This window comes from Pseudophryne corroboree, assembly GCF_028390025.1.
Source record: "Pseudophryne corroboree isolate aPseCor3 chromosome 12 unlocalized genomic scaffold, aPseCor3.hap2 SUPER_12_unloc_2, whole genome shotgun sequence".
Lineage (NCBI taxonomy): Eukaryota > Metazoa > Chordata > Amphibia > Anura > Myobatrachidae > Pseudophryne > Pseudophryne corroboree.
Window position 1 is genome coordinate 46,660 of NW_026967486.1, and position 24,357 is coordinate 71,016.

General features: G+C 48.0%; 1 protein-coding gene and 1 long non-coding RNA gene across 2 annotated transcripts in view; both read left to right on the plus strand.

Annotated features, from left to right (window-relative positions):
- The window catches only part of LOC134983018 (V-type proton ATPase catalytic subunit A-like), a 419,995-nt gene that overhangs the window by 21,647 nt on the left and 373,991 nt on the right, over positions 1–24,357 (plus strand). The gene's annotated exons all lie outside the window — the stretch shown is intronic.
- On the plus strand, positions 10,434–11,537 carry LOC134983020 (uncharacterized). The gene is made up of 2 exons (XR_010191595.1): positions 10,434–11,110; positions 11,369–11,537. It is a non-coding gene; the product is annotated as an uncharacterized LOC134983020 (long non-coding RNA).

The window sequence follows — 24,357 nt, forward strand, 5'->3', positions numbered from 1 at the left end:
ATTACACGGTCATGCCAATCCTACTATAAACATACCTAAAGTATGGTCTCCAGTTCTTATAATCAAAGTTATTATTGGTTCTTCAAATGTTGACTCACATGAAATTCTGAAAGAATTTAAACCTCAATTTCACTTTTTAGTATAAGGTGTGTCAGTCATAAAATCACTAACAAATATTTAAATGTATATACCAAAACTCAAATAGCTGGTCTGACAATCACAGGAATATAAAAGATGCGACTTCCCCAAATAGATCTCAAGGAACAAATCTTTTCAAAGAAATGAGAACATTGTCGTTGTCACATAGAGAGCACAAATAGAAATAGTAGCAGTTTAAAAAATTTCACAGAATAAATCCTTTCAAGAAACCAACAACCCTATTACTATTCATAAGAAGGCTCAGTTCTAATACTAAGAATAATGGCTAAATCCAGCAGATCTCATAAAATTATTCTTATCAAAAATCAAAGTGTTATTGATACTTATACGGGCTCGCTTTTAGCAATAAGAAAAATCCCCACTCCTCAATAACAAACCAGCAAAAGGGTTACAGTCATAATTATTAGTTCAAACCTTCACAAGATGAAACAGATAGAAATGATATGAGGACTCACCCTGGAGGAGATTTTGGCTGTATCTGGAAATCACCAATTCATTCTGTGACTTCCAGATACAGCCAAAATCTCCTCCAGGGTGAGTCCTCATATCATTTCTATCTGTTTCATCTTGTGAAGGTTTGAACTAATAATTATGACTGTAACCCTTTTGCTGGTTTGTTATTGAGGAGTGGGGATTTTTCTTATTGCTAAAAGCGAGCCCGTATAAGTATCAATAACACTTTGATTTTTGATAAGAATAATTTTATGAGATCTGCTGGATTTAGCCATTATTCTTAGTATTAGAACTGAGCCTTCTTATGAATAGTAATAGGGTTGTTGGTTTCTTGAAAGGATTTATTCTGTGAAATTTTTTAAACTGCTACTATTTCTATTTGTGCTCTCTATGTGACAACGACAATGTTCTCATTTCTTTGAAAAGATTTGTTCCTTGAGATCTATTTGGGGAAGTCGCATCTTTTATATTCCTGTGATTGTCAGACCAGCTATTTGAGTTTTGGTATATACATTTAAATATTTGTTAGTGATTTTATGACTGACACACCTTATACTAAAAAGTGAAATTGAGGTTTAAATTCTTTCAGAATTTCATGTGAGTCAACATTTGAAGAACCAATAATAACTTTGATTATAAGAACTGGAGACCATACTTTAGGTATGTTTATAGTAGGATTGGCATGACCGTGTAATAAATTACATGGACAAGTATCTCTCTATAAATACCAACATTTATGTGTTTTAGCAGCTTGCAAAAACGCCGGCATACAGTTGTCGGCACTCCCAACGGACTATAATCAAGAGTATTTCCTAGACGGCCTTTAAGGAATCATGCTTAATTAGTTTTAAGGTATGTTATCTCCTATAATCAATTGATAGGTTTCAATAGGTGAGAAACCATTAAAAGTAGTCTACATTTGATTCCCTTTTCCTTTTTTATCAGGCAGTGTTTATAAAAACACTATTATTCTATAGATTTTATATCCAAAAAGAATTACCACTCCAGCTAGGAGCCTGAATATAGGAATTCCATCTACTAAATCCTGATAAAGGAGACTGTATTAATTCCCATTTGAGGTATGTTTTGTGGTACCAAAACACATAATAATAACAGTGTTCCAGTAGTCCCATCAAATAAATACATCTTAGAATGTGCTATTCATATTTTCAGGTTACGTTTTGCCATATAAACCCATCGAGAGTGAATTAGCCCTTTTTTCTTATATGCGGTAGGTATACAATTTTTTCTCATACCACATATATATATATATATATATATAGGTGCATATATTTATGTATATACATATATGTATATACGATATTCCTATTTCATATTAGCAGTTTTTCTTTAATAGAATATTATCTTGTCCCCAAACAAGTTACCCCTGATGAAGTCGATAAGACGAAACGCGTTGGGTTTGTCAGTCAGAAAATTGCACCCTAGTTTGTGAAGATACTCCCTTCGAGCTCGCACCTTGAAAAAGGTGAGGGAGTATCTAGAATCCATCTTACAAACATGTTGGTTGTGGCTGTGTTTTATTGATATAATTTTATATTGTGTACTAAAATTCATATGTATAATCGTATGTTATTAAAATAACCTTTTATTAATTGGCCTGTTGGCCTCTTGTTTGGGTGACTTTTTGGTGAGGGGTGTCTGTTACAGGTCCCCAGATCTAAACATCCTCCAGTCCACATTTTCTGATGAAATAAACGCTGGAAGAATTGTGTAATTACATTACATCACTAGCGCACTTGGGAATCTGTGTTTTTTTATATATATATATATATATATATATATATATATATATAAATATATATTCATCTGCCTGCCTCTTTATTAGGGGCCCCTCTGCCTGAAGGCCCCCCATAGCCTTATTCCGGCTCTGCTCCTCCCACTGTGTATCCTGTATTGTGCTCCCCACTGTGTTATACCTACGAACAGTCCCGCGGGAGAACCAGTGATCACCGAATAGATGCCGTACCCGGGGGAGGAGGGGATGGGGCGGCCCAGCTGCTCGGGAATCACGGGGCATGCCCCAAAATAAAAAAACCTTTTATACCAGCTGAGGCAGGGCGCACATGGGAGTCAAACACGGGTGCTTCCCGGCTGCGACCCGCCTCAGGCCCCTCTCTCTGCTGCTGTTTCCAACCCGGCATATTGGGTTGGTGACATTAAGTTGGTGATGACAGCGGTGTCATGCTGGGTGGTGGGGGCGGCGCTTAGAGATCACATGATCTCCAAGCACTGCCCGTACACACAGAGTGAATCAACCCGGCTTCCCGTTTACACTGCACAGTGAGCCGGCTTGAACACGTGTTGAACCCTGCTTGCTACCCGAGATGGAATACCGGGTCACTCGATCTGGATTATTCCAACTGGGCCCTTTTACACCGCACAGCAACACTGGATATGCGCGCTCATGTGCAATAACCCGCGTTCAAAGCTGGCGCTGTAAAAGGGGTATAAGCATCAATGAGTATAGAAGTAATTCCATGTGTCCTCTGCAGCATCCCGAACTGGCATCTAGTGGAGACTGTGGTGACGGGATCAACACATGAGGGAAGTGGCGGAGTGTTCAGCGTTACCACAACAAGACGTAACCCAGCAGAGTGTGGCCATGTGACTGGCAGTGCCACCTTCATGTCATTCTGGAGCAGCGTACTGGGTGAGAGCCGCAATTCCGTCACATGGCATTATTTCATCACTTATGCGCAATAATAACCTACACATTTCACTAATGATAATATATGCAGCCACAGTGGCATCGTGCCCAAAACATTTATAAAACTTTTTGAAAAACATTAGAGGGTGCCACCTGTTAGCAGGGCTAGGCTGGACACCTGGCAAATGCCAAGAGGGCTGATGGCCAGTTGATCCAGGATGGCCATGCATAGCGCAGCTTCTGGCTCTCTATTTTGCCCGCCCCCTCGCACGATGTGCTTGTCTATAAAAGATGGAGGCGTGCCGCTAGTCCACGTACCCCTGACTTATGACATGCCCCCTTAACCATGCGCTGCGCCTCCTGTGACATGTGCCCCAGTCCGTCCCCATCTGTTAGTGTAACCTTTCCTCAGGCCCAAATGCATACCTCCCATCTGTCCCATTATTCCTACACTGTCCAACTGTCTCGCCCACAGGCTCCAGTGTCCCGGGGAGCCTGTGATCACTGAATAGATCCTTCGCGTATGCATGCGGCCTCTAACAGTGCGGGGAGGTGAGCCGGGAAGCGCTAGGCACGCCCCAAAATGACGAAAATGGGAGTCATGTGGTGAGGCCCTGCTCTCTTCCGTAAGGTCCCACCCATTCTCCCAAGGCCCCACCCCCATTTTTGGGTACACCAGGTCCCGCTTTGCATCTTCTGGAAGGAATGCTAATGTAAAGGAAAACCATCACTCATTAGGCCTCATTCTGAGTAACACAATGGCGATATACTGCACACATGACTGAGTCACTAAGGCTGCACAGGACGTGTCTCACGGTGTGTCCTCACAGAGGAGACACACGGACAAGTAACATAGAGATGTACAACAAACCTGTGATGGGGCGAGTGAGGTACGATGGTACACCGCAGCCATAGAGTGTGGGCCCAGTAGACAGATACTGCAACTGATTTTGTTGGGACTGCGCCTCTCTGGCAGGTCCCGGCCCCAGTCCCGTGGCTTCTTCTGGATAACTGTGGTGATTAGGGTTGTTTCTATGGTAACTACACAAAGATTAGACGTCCTGGCAAGAGCCAAGCTGCTGCAGTTCCAAGAACGTATTCCTGTCAGGACACATGCTGAGCGTTCTGCCTTTTCACATAAGGTACTAAGGGGGACATTTACTAAGCAGTGATATGAGCAGAGAAGTGAGCCAGTGGAGAAGTGAGCCAGTGGAGAAGTTTCCCATGGCAACCAATCAGCACTGAAGTAACATCTATAATTTGCATACTATAAAATGATACAGAGCTGCTGATTGGCTGTCATGGGCAACTTCTCCACTGGCTCACTTCTCCGCTCTTATCACTGCTTAGTAAATGTCCTCCTAAGTCCAGAAAGTTCAAGTTCAAGTGCTTTATATGTCACAAGGTGGGCACAAGGCCTCAGATTGCAGTGGTACGCAGAAGCGTGACAAACCAAATGGGTCAGCACTGAATATAGCAGATAGTCACAAGAAGAATTGTTGGTACATGGACTCGGGGCCACTAGGCGTTATCAGGAATGGTGCAATTCACTGACAGCATGTGAACCCATCACAGTAAAAGGGATCAGAGACAAAGTCCTCACTGCTTCAAAATTTGGGACAATCACAGTGCGTCTAAAAATGAAAGGGGAAACAGTTATTACAGACATCCAAGACGTCTTGTTCGTGCCAGAATTAGGAAGCGATCTCATTGCTATAAGTGTCCTGGAGGAAAAGGGTTACAGAGTCCAGTTTGCAAAGGGCAAATGTATGGTGCAAAATGAGGAAGGAACTGTAATTGCTTCAGCAACCCGATGCAACCAACTGTATGTCCTGGACATTGAGCAGTGTTCTGCAATGGTGGCCTCTGAGTCAAACCAGTCAATGGAGCTGTGGCACAGGTGCCTAGGTCATCTGGGATATGACAACGTCCAGAAACTACTCGATGGAATGGCAACTGGAATCACTGTGAGTAATACTGAGACCTGTGTGTGAGAGTTGTATAAAGGGAAAGCAGACTCGCACCCCATTTCCTAAGTCTACTAGTAAAGCGGAAATACCACTAGCCCTGGTGCATAGTGACGTATGTGGTCCGATGGGGATGGAATCAGTGAGTGGCTACAGGTGCTTTATAATATTTATTAATGATGCCACAAGGATGACACGTGTATTTCATGAAAGCTAAAAGTGAAGTTGTCAATAAAATTGTGGAATACAAGAACCTGGTGGAGATTCAGACCGATCTGAAATGAAAAGTCTTGAGATCCGGCAATGGCGGAGAGTATAACAACAGAGTTTTAGCATAGTTCCTGAAGAAATATGGCATACAGCATCAACTAACAATTGCCTACACGCCAGAACAAAATGGTGTGAGTGAGCGTGCAAATCGTACAATTGTTGAGAGAGCACGGATTAGGTTGAGTGACGCAAGCCTGGAGTAAAGCTTTTGGGTGGAAGCAGCGTCTACTGCAGTATATCTTATAAACCAGGTGCCCACAGTAGCCGTAAAAGGTAAAACGCCACTGGAGGTCCAAGAAAAGGCCAGCTGTCAATCATCTCCGTGTCTTCGGCTGTGAAGCTTATGCACGTATACCTAAGGAGAAAAGACGGAAATTAGATCCAAAGTCAGTGGAATGTATTATGCTAGGATACTGTGACGAAAGCAAAGGATACAGGCTTTGGGACATTACAAACAAACGTCTTCTAAAGTCTAGAGATGTGGTGTTCCATGAGACAGCACCAATCACTGGAACAGTGGAACAAGAATCACAGCAACAATATGTATCGCTGGATGTACAGGCAGCGGAAACCATGTCTGAACCTGAAAGAGTAAATGCAGATACCCAATCAGAAATCTGGAGTTCCATGAGGAGCAATAAAGGTGTTCCATGCAAAAGATACAGTGAGGAATATGCAAATATAGCTTACTGTGAACCCCAGAATATACAGGAAGGGAAATCAAGTAGTGACTGGAAAGAATGGAAGTCAGCAACAGATACAGAGCTGTCAGCTGTGGGTGATAACAGTACATGGACTGTAGTTGACAGGCCGAATAACCGTAATAAAATCAAGAGCAGGTGGGTCTTTTGCAGAAAGCTGAATGCAGATGAGAGTATTTCTCGTTATAAAGCCCGCCTTGTTGCTAAAGGATACACACAAAAATCTGGGATCGACTACGGAGAGACCTTTTCACCTGTCGCAAGGTACAGCACCTTGAGGTTAGTCATTGCCATTGCTACACTTCATGATTTATTGTTATACCAGTTAGACTGTGATTCTGCATTCCTAAATGAAGAGTTAATTGAGGAGATTTATATGTAACCACCTGAGCATTATGATGAGAGTATGTTCCAAGAGGGAAAAGTTTGCCTCTTAAACAAATCTTTGTACGGCCTAAAGCAAAGTGGTCGTTGTTGGTATGTAAAGGTGGATGCTGTGCTGCTAGAGATGAACTTTGTGAGGTCAGAGACTGATCACTGCTTATATCACAAAACTATAGAAGAAAAGCCGTTCATCATAGTTGTGTATGTGGATGATCTATTGCTAGCAGGACAAGAAGAGCCCATTACTGATGTAAAACAGCAGCTGATACAAAGATTCAAGCTAAAGGATTTAGGGCCTAATTCAGATCTGATTGCAGCAGCAAATGTGTTAGCTAATGGGCAAAACCATGTGCACTGCAGGTGGGGCAGATGTAACATGTGCAGAGAGAGTTAGATTTGGGTGGGTTATTTTGTTTCTGTGCAGGGTAAATACTGGCTGCTTTATTTTTACACTGCAATTTAGATTTCCGTTTGAATGCCCCACCCAAATCTAACTCTCTCTGCACATGTTACATCTGCCTCCCCTGCAGTGCACATGGGGGGTAATTCTGAGTTGATCGCAGCAGAATTTTTTTTAGCAGTTGGGCAAAACCATGTGCATTGCAGGAGAGGCAGATATAACATGTGCAGAGAGAGTTAGATTTGGGTGGGGTGTGTTCAATCTGCAATCTAAATTGCAGTGTAAAAATAAAGCAGCCAGTATTTACCCTGCACAGAAACAAAATAACCCACCCAAATTTATCTCTCTCTGCACGTTATATCTGCCTCCCCTGCAGTGCACATGGTTTTGTCCATTAGCTAACAAATTTGCTGCTGCGATCAGATATGAATTAGGCCCTGCAGATCATTTGTTAGATGAGAATTGTACAAAACCTGAAAGATGGGACTGTTACAATTGATCATCAGACATATATTGAAGCAATACTTTGCAAGTATGGAATGTCTGATGCAAAACCAGTGAGCACTCCTATTGACAAATGTATAAAGATGGTAAAGGCCATGTGAACAACCAGCCAGGAGGAAATAGAGGAAATGAGAGAGATTCCTTATCAAAATGCAGTTGGTAACTTGATGTATGTAAGTATTGGACTCGCCCCGACATCACTCATGCAGTGAGCCGGATAAGCCAGTTTGCAATAAACCCTGGTAGGCAACACTGGATTGCAGTCAAAAGAATCTTCATGTACTTAAAAGGTACAAGTTCATTAAAGTTAGTGTTTACAAAGTCAAAAGGTACGACTTTGGAAGTTCTCTGTGGTGCCAATTGGGGATCAGCTGAGGATGACCGTCATTCCTATACGGGATACTTGTTCATTTTGGCAGGCATAGCAGTCAGCTGGGCGAGCAGAAAGCAACCCACTGTTGCCCTATCCACCACTGAGGCGGAATACATGGCACTTACAGAAACTGCAAAAGAAGCTTTATGGATAAAGGAGACTTTATGTGAGCTTAACCTTCTTTATCACAGTGAGACTATCAACATTGTGTGTGATAACAAGGGAGCAATTGATTTGTCTTCCAGCACCAAGGATTATGGATGTTCCAAACACATTGCCATTAGACATTACTTTATCCATGAGTTAGTGGAAAACAAGTCTGTCAATGTGGATTACATAGCAAGCGAGAGCAATGCTGCTGATATGTTGACAAAGGGACTGTCATCATACTTGCTGAGTATGTTTATGACAAAATGTGGACTGGAATACTTTTGAGAAATGTTGATTTGTTTTACTGTTTGCTTACCAAGCTTTAGTAATGTGATTTCGGTTCCAGGAAAACAAGTCTGTCAATGTGGATTACATAGCAAGCGAGAGCAATGCTGCTGATATGTTGACAAAGGGACTGTCATCATACTTGCTGAGTATGTTTATGACAAAATGTGAACTGGAATACTTTTGAGAAATGTTGATTTGTCTTACTGTTTGCTTACCAAGCTTTAGTAATGTGATTTCGGTTCCAGGAAAACCTTATTGACTAATATTTTGATAAAGAGTTATGCAATGTATGTAACCGTAGACAGCCTTGAGTGTGGGGGGGGGGGGGGAGTCAGGCAGTCGATCACTCTGCTGTCTGTCTCCATTCCCAGCACTAGAGGCAGCTTTCCTGTTCTAGAGTTTTCCCTCCTAGTGTCAGCTCAATGTAGGAGGAGGCGCTTACTGCACGGTCTGAGAGTTCTTCCTGGGAGAGACAACTGCACTGACGAGCTGCTTCTACTCTCCTGTTTGTGTGACCTTGTCTACCCCGCAGCTGCATCCTACATGTACTGAATCGCTGTGTCTCCATTCCCAGTACTAGAGGCAGCTTCCCTGCTCTAGTGTTTTCCCTCCTAGTGTCAGCTCAGTGCACAGTCTGAGAGTTCTTCCTGGGAGAGACAACTGCACTGACGTGCTGCTTCTGCTCTCCTTTGTGTGACCTTGTCTACCCTGCAGCCGCATCCTGTGTGTACTGAATCATTGTGTCTCCATTCCCGGAACTAGAGGCAGCTTCCCTGCTCTAGTGTTTTCCCTCCTAGTGTCAGCTCAGTGCACAGTCTGAGAGTTCTTCCTGGGAGAGACAACTGCACTGACGTGCTGCTTCTGCTCTCCTTTGTGTGACCTTGTCTACCCTGCAGCCGCATCCTGTGTGTACTGAATCATTGTGTCTCCATTCCCGGAACTAGAGCCAGCTTCCCTGCTCTAGTGTTTTCCCTCCTAGTGTCAGCTCAGTGCACAGTCTGAGAGTTCTTCCTGGGAGAGACAACTGCACTGACGTGCTGCTTCTGCTCTCCTGTGTGTGACCTTGTCTACCCTGCAGCCGCATCCTGTGTGTACTGAATCATTGTGTCTCCATTCCCGGAACTAGAGGCAGCTTCCCTGCTCTAGTGTTTTCCCTCCTAGTGTCAGCTCAGTGCACAGTCTGAGAGTTCTTCCTGGGAGAGACAACTGCACTGACGTGCTGCTTCTGCTCTCCTTTGTGTGACCTTGTCTACCCTGCAGCCGCATCCTGTGTTTACTGAATCATTGTGTCTCCATTCCCGGAACTAGAGGCAGCTTCCCTGCTCTAGTGTTTTCCCTCCTAGTGTCAGCTCAGTGCACAGTCTGAGAGTTCTTCCTGGGAGAGACAACTGCACTGACGTGCTGCTTCTGCTCTCCTTTGTGTGACCTTGTCTACCCTGCAGCCGCATCCTGTGTGTACTGAATCATTGTGTCTTCCTTCCCGGAACTAGAGGCAGCTTCCCTGCTCTAGTGTTTTCCCTCCTAGTGTCAGCTCAGTGCACAGTCTGAGAGTTCTTCCTGGGAGAGACAACTGCACTGACGTGCTGCTTCTGCTCTCCTTTGTGTGACCTTGTCTACCCTGCAGCCGCATCCTGTGTGTACTGAATCATTGTGTCTCCATTCCCGGAACTAGAGGCAGCTTCCCTGCTCTAGTGTTTTCCCTCCTAGTGTCAGCTCAGTGCACAGTCTGAGAGTTCTTCCTGGGAGAGACAACTGCACTGACGTGCTGCTTCTGCTCTCCTTTGTGTGACCTTGTCTACCCTGCAGCCGCATCCTGTGTGTACTGAATCATTGTGTCTCCATTCCCGGAACTAGAGGCAGCTTCCCTGCTCTAGTGTTTTCCCTCCTAGTGTCAGCTCAGTGCACAGTCTGAGAGTTCTTCCTGGGAGAGACAACTGCACTGACGTGCTGCTTCTGCTCTCCTTTGTGTGACCTTGTCTAACCCGCATCCTGCATGTACTGAGACGCTGTGTTACCGCTGTACTGCTTAGCATGTATACTGTGAGTTCATGCTGCTGCAGAACATCTTCTATATACTACAAGCTGTTATCTCTGTTATCTGAATAGACCAATCACCCTGGTTAAGTGCCGTTGTGTGGACTAACACTCCTGTCCGACATCGCAACACTCTGCCAACAGTTTGGTCTCAGAGTTGAAACTATAGATCTAGGGTTAGGGTTACTGATGCTCAGTATGGTTGGCACTGAATAGGTTAACATCTGCCGAATGTATAAGTGTTCACAATGTCGGCATCTGATCTGTCGACATTCTGCAGATTACCAACATTAGGGTTAGGCTACAGGGGAGGATTATGGGTACAGGCAGACCCCCGATTTAATGTCAGCATGATTAGAATGTCACTGTGTATACATTCTGCAGATGCCGACATGTTCCATGCTGACATTCCAACAATAACTGTTGCCATGGTAACTTCATCTCCTAGATACTGTACTGTACCACATAATACAGGATCCGCCCCATATCTGTGCATAGCTGTATACCAGGAAGCATGCAGGGAAACACTACACGGCTCATGGCCGCCCAGGGCAGGACGGAAGCACATCAGTGGGGGGACGGCAGCTGTAACAGCCAGGGTCAGATGAAGGAGAATTCAGCATCCCTATAGCATCCCGCAGAGAAGCTGGAAGTGGCAGCACTCCTTATACATCGCTCTCAGCGCTATCACACAGGGGTATGGATCGCGCCTTGGAGAGAGATAAAGTGCAGCCAATCGCTGGTAATTGGATACATCAGGTGACTGACTCTTGGCCTCCTATTAGGTACATCAGGGATAGTTACGGTTTGCAGAGATCTCCTCCGTGATCTGACAATTTAACCCCTTCAGAACCATCGCTGAATTGCCGGGAATAATGACTGTTTATTTGATACTTCCCGTGGCGGTGACCGCGGTATAAGGCTCCTTACATTGGAATATATTATTGATTTTGATAATAGTTACTAGTTCTTGTTACTGTCATTTACACAGTCCCTGACCATGTCTCTCCTCTGCAGCTTGCAAAGGCCACGGAGGACGTGTGTACATCTGCTAAACCGGAAACGCTGGCGTGCTGTAAGACTGTCACCCCTAACAGAAGTGGAGGGAGAACGTCTCTTACACCTGGAACAATGGGAAACAGGAAATGTTTTGTTCTAATAAATGGAAGTACATTAAACAGAACAACTGGTCTCTCTAAGAACACACACACACACACACACACACACGCACAGACACGCACGCACAGACACACACACGCAGACACAGAGACACACACACAGAGACACAGACACACGCACAGACAGACAGACACACACACACAGACACACACACAGAGACACAGACACACACGCACAGACAGACAGACAGACACACACAGAGACACACACGCACAGACACCCACACGCACAGACACACACACGCACAGACACACACACGCACAGACACACACGCAGACACAGACAGACACACAGAAACAGACAGACACACAGAAACAGACAGACACACACAGAGACACACACGCACAGACACACACACGCAGACACAGAGACACACACACAGAGACACAGACACACGCAGACACACACGCACAGACGCAGACACAGAGACACACACACAGAGACACAGACACACACGCACAGACATGCACACACGCACAGACAGACACACACAGACACACGCACAGAAACAGACATACACACACACGCACAGAAACACACGCACAGACACACACACACACACACACACACAGAGAGACACACAGACACACACGCAGACACAGAAACAAACAGACAGACACACACAGAGACACACACGCACAGACACACACACGCACAGAGACACACGCACAGACACACACGCACAGACACACACGCACAGACATGCACACACGCACAGACAGACACACACACACACACACACAGACACACGCACAGACATGCACACACGCACAGACATACACGCACAGACAGACACACACACACGCACAGACATGCACACACGCACAGACAGACACACGCACAGACACACACGCAGACACACACACGCACAGACACACGCAGACATGCACACACGCACAGACAGACAGACACACACAGACACACGCACAGAAACAGACAGACACACAGACACACACACACACGCACAGACACACACACAGACACACACGCACACAGACACACACGCACAGAGACACAGACACACACTCAGACACACGCACAGAAACAGACAGACACACACAGAGACACACACGCACAGACACACACACAGACACACACACGCACAGACATGCACACACGCACAGACAGACAGACACACAGACACACAGACACACACACACACACACACACACACACACACAGACACACACACACACACACACAAACAAACACACACACAGACACACACACAGACACACACACACACGCACAGACATGCACACACGCACAGACAGACACACACACACACACACACACAGACACACGCACAGACATGCACACACGCACAGACAGACACACGCACAGACACACACACACGCACAGACACACACACGCACAGACACACGCAGACATGCACACACGCACAGACAGACAGACACACACAGACACACGCACAGAAACAGACAGACACACACGCACAGACACACACACACACACAGACACACACACACACACACAGACACACACGCACAGACAGACACACACACACACAGAGACACAGACACACACGCAGACACACGCACAGAAACAGACAGACACACACAGAGACACACACGCACAGACACACACACAGACACACACACACACGCACAGACATGCACACACGCACAGACAGACAGACACACAGACACACACACACACACATACAGACACACACGCACAGACACACACACGCACAGACATGCACACACGCACAGACAGACAGACACACACACAGACACACACAGACACATGCACAGACATGCACACACGCACAGATAGACAGACACACGCACAGACACACACGCACAGACACACGCACAGACATACACGCACAGACAGACACACACACACACACACACACACACAGACACACGCACAGACATGCACAGACACACACACACGCACAGACACACACACACGCACAGACACACACACGCACAGACACACGCACAGACAGACAGACAGACACACAGACACACGCACAGAAACAGACAGACACACACGCACAGACACACACACAGACACACACGCACAGACACACACGCACACAGACACACACGCACAGACACACACACACACAGAGACACAGACACACACGCAGACACGCGCACAGAAACAGACACACAGAGACACACACACGCACAGACACACACGCACAGACACACACACACAGAGACACACACAGACACATGCACAGACACACGCACAGACACACGCACAGACATGCACACACGCACAGACAGACACACACACAGACACACACGCACAGACACACACACACACACACACAGACACACACACGCACAGACATGCACACACGCACAGACAGACACACACACACACACACACAGACACACGCACAGACATGCACACACGCACAGACAGACACACGCACACACGCACAGACACACACACACATGCACACACGCACAGACAGAGACACACAGACACATGCACAGACATGCACACACGCACAGATAGACAGACACACGCACAGACACACACGCACAGACACACACGCACACACACGCACAGACATGCACACACGCACAGACAGACAGACACACGCACAGACACACACGCAGACACACACACACAGACACACACGCACAGACATGCACACACGCACAGACAGACAGACACACGCAGACATGCACACACGCACAGATAGACAGACACACACACGCACAGAAACAGACAGACACACAGACACACACACGCACAGACACACACGCACAGACACACACACAGACACAGACACACACAGACACACACACGCACAGACATGCACACACGCACAGACAGACACACACACACACAGACACACGCACAGACATGCACACACGCACAGACACACACACACACACATGCACACACGCACAGACAGAGACACACACAGACACATGCACACACGCACAGATAGACAGACACACGCACAGACACACACGCACAGACACACACGCACAGACACACACACGCACAGACATGCACACACGCACAGACAGACACACGCACAGACACACACACACAGACACACACGCACAGACATGCACAGACAGACAGACACACGCAGACATGCACACACGCACAGATAAACAGACACACACACACACACACACACGCACAGACAGACACACACACACACGCACAGAAACAGACAGACACACAGACACACACACACGCACAGACACACAGAGACACACACACACACGCAGACACACACGCACAGACACACACGCACAGACAGACAGACAGACACACACACAGACATGCACACACGCACAGACACACACGCACAGACACACACGCACAGACACACACGCACAGACACGCGCACACGCACAGACAGACAGACACACACACGCACAGAAACAGACAGACACACACGCACAGAAACAGACAGACAGACACACAGACACACACACACGCACAGACACACAGAGACACACACAGAGACACAGACACACACGCACAGACACACACACACGCACAGACACACACGCACACACACACACATGCACACACGCACACACACACACACGCACAGACACACGCACAGACATGCACACACGCACAGACAGACAGACACACACGCACAGAAACAGACACACACAGAGACACACACACACACACAGGTATATACAGTATATATCAGCCCTGACATTGTGCTGCCAGAACAGCCCTGACCTACCAAGGCGTGGACTCCACAAGACCTCTGGAGGCGTCCTGCGGTATCTGGCACCTAGACGTTAGTACTGTAAGTTGTGTTCTGGGGCCACCACAGGAGATTGGTATGTGATCCCTCTGCATGGGCTTGTCAGTATACCGACATCACAATCCCGGGTGCTAGAATGCTGGCATTGCAGGCTGGGTGGCGGGCTTCGCTTGTCACAGGTTCTGTTCTCCCTCAATGGGTGTCGTGGAATCACCTACCTCGCCGGTATTCCAGTGGTGATATAGTACCCCTATTGGGATTCCAGCGTCGGTATTGAGACAGCTGGGATCCCGACAGTATGTTAACCAAATACCCTCCATAACTTGGACTTATTTTTCCAGCACATCTCACAGATTCTCAGCTGGACTTAAGGAATTTAAAGGCCAAGTCAGCACCTTGTTCCTCATGTTCCTCAGACCATTCCTGGGCAATGGGTGCGTTATCCTGCCATCAGGGAATCCCCGTGCTATGAAGGGGTGTACTTGGTGAGCAGGTAGGTGTTCCATGTCAGGGGCAAACGCAGGATTTACTGGAGGGGTTTCCGTAGACAGATATATAGATGTACACACACATATCATTTATAAGATAGATAGATATATATATATATATATATATATATATATAGTGTGTGTGTGTGTGTGTGTGTGTGTGTGTGTGTGTGTGTGTGTGTGTGTGGCCGGATTAAGGTTTGTGGGGACCCCTATCAATAAAAGTGACATAATGGCGATGTTATAAAAATAAAGTATCATTTATCAATCAGCACTGTGATTGTGTTCAATTCCTTAAGAAAGAAGATATAGTATTTTTGGGAAAACCATAATGCAAATGGCACTTTACAAAATGTACACTAATGTTCCGAGTACCTTGTGTATACACTACCACGTCTGCCAGGGATGTCAAGGTGAAACAGTGACGATATTGCTCCTGGAGCGCCATCTAGTGTGTACCCAGCATAAGTGTGCCTGTGTTTGTAATTTTATGTAACTACGAGGGCAGCACAGATGGTGTAGTGGTTAGCATTACTGCCTCACAGCACTCAGGTCATGGGTTCCATTCCCACCATGGCCATAACTGTGTGGAGTTTGTATATTCTCCCCGTACTTGCGTGGGTTTCCTCCCACAGTCCAAAAATATACTGATAGGTTAATTGGCTCCCAACAAAAACTAACCCTAGTGTGAAAGTGTGTGCATGTACATGTGATAGGGAATATAGAGTGTAAGCTCCACTGGGGCAGGGACTGATGTGAATGGCCAAATATTTTCTGTAAAGCGCTGCGGAATATGTGTGCGCTATATAAATAACTGGTAATAAATAATAGGATTTTAATAACCTACCGGTAAATCCTTTTCTTGTAGTCCGTAGAGGATGCTGGGGTCCATTTAGTACCATGGGGTATAAACGGGTCCTTTGGGAGCCACCGGCACTTTAAGAGTTTAATAGAGTGGGCTGGCCCCTCCCTCTATGCCCCTCCTACCAGACTCAGTCTAGAAACTGTGCCCGATGAGACAGGCATACTTCGAGAGAAGGAAATACACAGATAGTGGTGAGATTCACACCAGCTCACACATAACAAAAAAGGAAAGCCAAGCTAACCAACTTGGAACGATTCAGCAACGGCTGAAACAACAAACGTAACCAAGTAACAATGCAGGAATACGAAGCACTTTGCGGGCGCCCAGCATCCTCTACGGACTACGAGAAAAGGATTTACTGGTAGGTAATTAAAATCCTATTTTCTCTTACGTCCTAGAGGATGCTGAGGTCCATTTAGTACCATGGGGATGTACCAAAGCTCCCAGTACGGGAGGGAGAGTGCTGAGGTTACTGCAGAACAGATTGGCCTCTGAGGACCTAAAGTTTGGTCAAAGTATCGAACTTGTAGAACTTAGCCAACGTGTTCGACTCTGACCAAGTAGCCGCTCGGCAAAGCTGAATAGCCGAGACACCCCGGGCAGCCGCCCAGGAAGAATCCACTTTACGTGTAGAGTGGGCCTTAACAGACTTTGGACATGGTAAGCCTGCCATAGAATAAGCATGCTGGATAGTGAGCCTGATCCAGCGAGAAATCGTCTGCCTAGAAGCAGGACACCCAATCTTGTTGGGATTATAAAGGACAAATAGAGCGTCCGACCTCCTGTGCCAAGTTCTCTTCACATATATTTTCAAAGTCCGCACAACATCCAAGGACTTTCAAGTAATCGAGGTGTCAGTAGCCACTGGCACCACAATAGGTTGGTTGACTCTGTGATAAAAATAATAGATCAAGGGGGAGCTGTAGATGTAGCATATCTAGACTTTAGTAAGGCATTTGACACTGTCCCACATCGCAGACTGCTAAATAAACTTGAAAGCGTGGGGGTGGATTATAAAATAGTTAAATGGATAAGAACCTGGTTGCAGGATAGGAAACAGACAGTTGTAGTTAATGGAGTGCAATCTATGGAGGGAAATGTTACCAGTGGCGTACCCCAGGGATCTGTACTTGGTCCAGTTCTCTTTAATATCTTTGTTGGTGACATTGCAGATGGTATTGAAGGGAAGGTATGCCTTTTTGCAGATGATACAAAGATATGCAACAGGGTAGACACACCGGGAGGGGTAAAACAAATGATTAATGACCTAGGTAGGCTTGAGAAATGGTCAAGAATGTGGCAACTACAGTTTAATGCTAAAAAATGCAAAATCATGCACTTGGGTCTCAAAAACCCAAAGGCTAAATATAGTATCAAGGGTACTATAATGGAAACTACTGAGGAGGAAAGGGATTTAGGAGTCACTATTTCAAGTGACTTAAAGGCAGGAAAGCAATGCAACAAAGCAATGAGAAAGGCAAGTCAGATGCTTGGTTGCATAGGGAGAGGAATCAGTAGCAGGAAAAGAGAAGTAATAATGCCACTGTATAGGTCATTGGTGCGGCCTCATCTGGAATACTGTGTCCAGTTCTGGAGACCATATCTCCAGAAGGATATAAATACATTAGAGAGTGTACAAAGAAGGGCAACTAAAATGGTGCATGGCCTACATCACAAAACTTACCCGGAAAGGCTAAAAGATCTTAACATGTATAGTTTGGAGGAGAGAAGGGAAAGGGGGGACATGATAGAAACTTTCAAATATATCAAGGGTTTTAACAAAGTTCAGGAGGGAAACATTCTTCAAAGGAAAAGAAATATTAGAACTCGAGGACATACACTGAAACTGGAGGGAGGCAGGTTCAGTGGAAATTTAAGGAAAAATTATTTCACAGAAAGGGTAGTGGATAAGTGGAATAGCCTCCCATCAGAGGTGGTAGAGGCTAAGACTGTAGAGCAATTTAAACATGCTTGGGATAGGCATATGAATATCCTTACAAAGAATTAAGGTTCAATAAGGGTTGCGATTACCTAAAGGATAAAACAAAATGGGCAGACTAGATGGGCCAAGTGGTTCTTATCTGCCGTCAAATTCTATGTTTCTATGATATGAAAAGCTGACACAACCTATGGAAGAAATTGCTGGCGCGTTCTGAGCTCAGCTCTATCTTCATGGAAAATCAAGTAGGGGCTCTTGTGTGACAATGCCCCCACTTCAGACACACGTCTAGCAGATGCCAATGCCAACAGTGTGACTGCCTTCCAAGTAAGAAACTTTACGTCCTCCTCCTGTAAAGGTTCAAACCAATCTGATTGCAGGAACTGCAGCACCACATTTAGATCCCAAGGTGCCGTAGGAGGCACAAAGGGTGGTTGGATGTGCAGAACTCCCTTCAACAATGTCTGAACCTCAGGGAGAGCAGCCAATTGTTTCTGGAAGAAAATGGACAAGGCCGAAATCTGGAACTTTATGGAGCCCAAGCGTAGGCCCAACGTCCTAGTTGAAACTCCAGCGTTGGAAACTTCTTGGATTCACACCAAGACACATATTTCCTCCAAATGTGATGGCAATGCTTAGACGTTACCCCCTTCCTAGCTTGGATCAGAGTAGGAATGACCTTGTTCAGAATGCTCTTCCGAGCTAAAATCTGGCGTTCAACCTCCATGCTGTCAAACGTAGCAGCGGTAAGTCTTGATAGGCGAACGGCCCCTGTAGTAGAAGGTCCTCGCGTAGAGGAAGAGGCCTCGGATCCCCCAGCAGCAATGCCAGAAGATCTGCGTACCAAGCCCTTCTGGGCCAGTCCGGACCAATGAGGATCGCTGGAACTCTTGTTCTTTTTATGAGTTTGAGAATCCTTGGGATGAGTGGAAGTGGAGGGAACATGCACACTGACTCAAACACCCACGAAGTTACCAGGGCGTCCACCGCCACTGCTTGCGGGTCTCGTGACCTGGAACAGTACCTCCGAAGCTTCCTGTTGAGATGAGAAGCCATCAAGTCTATCTGAGGTACACCCCATCGGCTTGTTACCTCTGCGAATACCCCATTCTCCTGGATGGAGATCGTGTCTGCTGAGGAAGTCTGCTTCCCAGTTGTCCACTCCTGGAATGAGGATTGCCGCCAGCGCCAGCGCGTGCCTTTCTGCTCAGAGGATTCTTGTTACCTCTGACATCGCAGCCCTGCTCTTCGTTCCGCCCTGCCTGTTTATGTAGCACACCGCTGTGACATTGTCCAACTGAACTTGAATGGCTCGATCTTGTAGAAGATGTGCCGCTTGTAGAAGGCCGTTGTAAATGGCCCTTAGTTCCAGAATGTTTATCGGAAGGAGAGGTTCCTGACTTGATCATTTTCCTTGGAAGTTTTCGCCCTGGGTGACTGCTCCCCAACCTCTGAGGCTTGCATCCGTGGTTAGAAGAATCCAAATTCTGAATTCCGAACTGGCGGCCCTCGAGTAGGTGAGAAGTTTGAAGCCACCAGAGGAGTGAAATTCTGGCTTTTGGCGACAGGCGTATCCGCTGGTGCATGTGAAGATGTGATCCCGACCACTTGTCCAGGAGATCCAGCTGGAAGAACCGTGCATGGAATCTTCCGTACTGTAGAGCCTTGTAGGAGGCTACCATCTTTCCAGGAAGGCGAATGCACTGATGAACCGATACTCAGGCTGGCTTTAAGACATCCCGGACCATTGATCGGATCACCAACGCTTTCTCCAGTGGTAGAAACACCCTCTGTATTTCCGTGTCGAGTATCATCCCCAGGAAGGGCAGTCTCCTTGTCGGTTCCAAATGTGACTTTGGAAGGTGACTTTGACATCACACGCAGCCGCAGTGACCCTCACAGCGACGAGTAGCTCCTGCCAGCGCGCAGAAGGTGCGCTGGCTGGGACGCTGCTGTACGATGCTTTTGTACTTGTGCGGGGGGAGGGCATGTCCCCCCGCATACATTTAGCACATCTACGATCAGGTCTGAATTGGGCCCTGTGTCAGATAGAGACTGAGTGAGAGAGTGGTGACAGGGCGAGAGAGGGGGAAAGAAGTGTTGAAGAGAGAGAAGGGGAGGAGCAAGAGAGGGAGGGGAGCAAGGTTCAGTGAGAGCAAATATTAGGGGGGGGGGGCAAGAGAGAGTAAGAGACAGTGGGGTTAATTCAGACCTGATCGCTCGCTAGGGTTTTTTTGCAGCGATCAGATAGTCGCCGGCCACCGGGGAGTGTATTTTGGCTGTGCAAATGTGGCATCCTGGAATGTTAACAGAAACTGGAAAGTTCCAAAAGCCATTTGATTCTTATCAGTGAGTGGGGGAGTTTATGGCCCCAAAACCAGTTCTGGCAGACCCTGGCACATGTAGGGGGTTAGGACAGGAACAAGGCACAGGCTAGACTTCAGTGTGAGCTGAGGACTGAGGATGGGAGACACAGGGTAAGTGACCAGGGATGAGACTAGGGGTGCCACGTCATGCATCATCCTGGAGATCCACGCCTCCCCCCCAACAACAAGCAACATTAGCCACATTACCTGCATGAATAATAAAGATAGAGCATATATCTACCTCCCGGCATATTGGTAAGTGTGCACAGTAAATATCTGAACTCACAATTTCAGTTTTCTTCTTTATACACACTAGATGAGACTGCACGTTACTTAGGAAATCGTCTCATAGAACATGAAACCTCCAGACACTGACGTAGCTTGTATGTATAGCAGGACAGCTGCTGTATCCCTCCCGTGCGGAAACCACATCTTAAATCATCAATCACCCACACAGCCAGCAGGTGATGGGCACGTATGGTGCTTGAAGTGTGCTCAAACCCTCCATGTAGACACCTGTGTGGATCAGGCTGCAGCCGGGGTCACCTGAGGACAGGCCAGGGTAGAGAAGGACACGGAGGTATAAATGGGAAGGTGGGGGGTGGAGAACACCCGGGTTGTTGTAGTGAATGCTGCTTAGGTACCTGTAGGCTCAGGCTCGACTCCCCTATTGTGTCACATTATATGGAGCACTTAGAGAGTTTATGTGGAACAATAGGGGAGCGTGAGGTTATGACAATGTTGATGCCTGGTGGACATAACTCCAATGGTTAGTGTCATACTCACCTGTCCTGTCCAGCTGCTGCTGGATCCACTGTGGCCATGGCCGCCGCCCGGCGCACCGTCCCTTGAGGTCTGCATCCGCGCAATGACGTACACAGAGTTTTGCGCGCAGCGACGCAGACCACCTCTTTTGGACGGCCGGGTGTGGTCACGTGGGGGCGGGACGCCGGGACCTCCGCTCCTGTTATTATTGTCCGGTGGCTGCAGCACAATGCACGGCCGCACAATGTACAGTGACGCATGGGAGGGAGCGGGAGGGGTCCCCGTATTCCGGGAGAAAGCAAAAGCCTCCTGGAGGGCTGCCACCAAATCCTGGAGAATCCAGGAAATCCAGGAGAATCAGCAACCCTAGATGAGACCCCACGCTAGGGCTGTGGTACATGAGACCCCACGCTAGGGCTGTGGTAGATGAGACCCCACGCTAGAGCTGTGGTAGATGAGACCCCACGCTAGAGCTGTGGTAGATGAGACCCCACGCTAGGGCTGTGGTAGATGAGACCCCACGCTAGGGCTGTGGTAGATGAGACCCCACGCTAGAGCTGTGGTAGATGAGACCCCACGCTAGAGCTGTGGTAGATGAGACCCCACGCTAGGGCTGTGGTAGATGAGACCCCACGCTAGGGCTGTGGAACATGAGACCCCATGCTAGGGCTGTGGTAGATGAGACCCCATGCTAGGGCTGTGGAACATGAGACCCCACGCTAGGGCTGTGGTAGATGAGACCCCACGCTAGGGCTGTGGTAGATGAGACCCCCTGCTAGGGCTGTGGTAGATGAGACCCCACGCTAGGGCTGTGGTAGATGAGACCCCACGCTAGGGCTGTGGAACATGAGACCCCACGCTAGGGCTGTGGAACATGAGACCCCACGCTATGGCTGTGATAGATGAGACCCCACGCTAGGGCTGTGATAGATGAGACCCCACGCTAGGGCTGTGATAGATGAGACCCCACGCTAGGGCTGTGGTAGATGAGACCCCACGCTAGGGCTGTGGAACATGAGACCCCATGCTAGGGCTGTGGAACATGAGACCCCACGCTAGGGCTGTGGTAGATGAGACCCCACGCTAGGGCTGTGGTAGATGAGACCCCACGCTAGGGCTGTGGAACATGAGACCCCACGCTAGGGCTGTGGAACATGAGACCCCACGCTAGGGCTGTGGAACATGAGACCCCACGCTAGGGCTGTGGAACATGAGACCCCACGCTAGGGCTGTGGTAGATGAGACCCCATGCTAGGGCTGTGGTAGATGAGACCCCATGCTATGGCTGTGGTAGATGAGACCCCATGCTAGGGCTGTGGTAGATGAGACCCCATGCTAGGGCTGTGATAGATGAGACCCCATGCTAGGGCTGTGGTAGATGAGACCCCATGCTAGGGCTGTGGTAGATGAGACCCCACGCTAGGGCTGTGGTAGATGAGACCCCATGCTATGGCTGTGATAGATGAGACCCCACGCTAGGGCTGTGGTAGATGAGACCCCACGCTAGGGCTGTGGAACATGAGACCCCATGCTATGGCTGTGATAGATGAGACCCCACGCTAGGGCTGTGGTAGATGAGACCCCATGCTAGGGCTGTGGAACATGAGACCCCACGCTAGGGCTGTGGTAGATGAGACCCCACGCTAGGGCTGTGGTAGATGAGACCCCACGCTATGGCTGTGGTAGATGAGACCCCATGCTAGGGCTGTGGTAGATGAGACCCCATGCTAGGGCTGTGGTAGATGAGACCCCACGCTAGGGCTGTGGAAGATGAGACCCCATGCTAGGGCTGTGGAACATGAGACCCCATGCTAGGGCTGTGGTAGATGAGACCCCACGCTAGGGCTGTGGAACATGAGACCCCATGCTAGGGCTGTGGTAGATGAGACCCCACGCTAGGGCTGTGGTAGATGAGACCCCACGCTAGGGCTGTGGAACATGAGACCCCATGCTAGGGCTGTGGTAGATGAGACCCCACGCTAGGGCTGTGGTAGATGAGACCCCACGCTAGGGCTGTGGTAGATGAGACCCCACGCTAGGGCTGTGGTAGATGAGACCCCATGCTAGGGCTGTGGTAGATGAGACCCCACGCTAGGGCTGTGGTAGATGAGACCCCATGCTAGGGCTGTGGTAGATGAGACCCCACGCTAGGGCTGTGGAAGATGAGACCCCATGCTAGGGCTGTGGAACATGAGACCCCATGCTAGGGCTGTGGTAGATGAGACCCCATGCTAGGGCTGTGGTAGATGAGACCCCACGCTAGGGCTGTGGAACATGAGACCCCATGCTAGGGCTGTGGTAGATGAGACCCCATGCTAGGGCTGTGGAACATTAGACCCCATGCTAGGGCTGTGGTAGATGAGACCCCATGCTAGGGCTGTGGTAGATGAGACCCCATGCTAGGGCTGTGGTAGATGAGACCCCACGCTAGGGCTGTGGAAGATGAGACCCCATGCTAGGGCTGTGGAACATGAGACCCCATGCTAGGGCTGTGGTAGATGAGACCCCATGCTAGGGCTGTGGTAGATGAGACCCCACGCTAGGGCTGTGGAAGATGAGACCCCATGCTAAGGCTGTGGAACATGAGACCCCACGCTAGGGCTGTGGAACATGAGACCCCATGCTAGGGCTGTGGTAGATGAGACCCCACGCTAGGGCTGTGGAACAT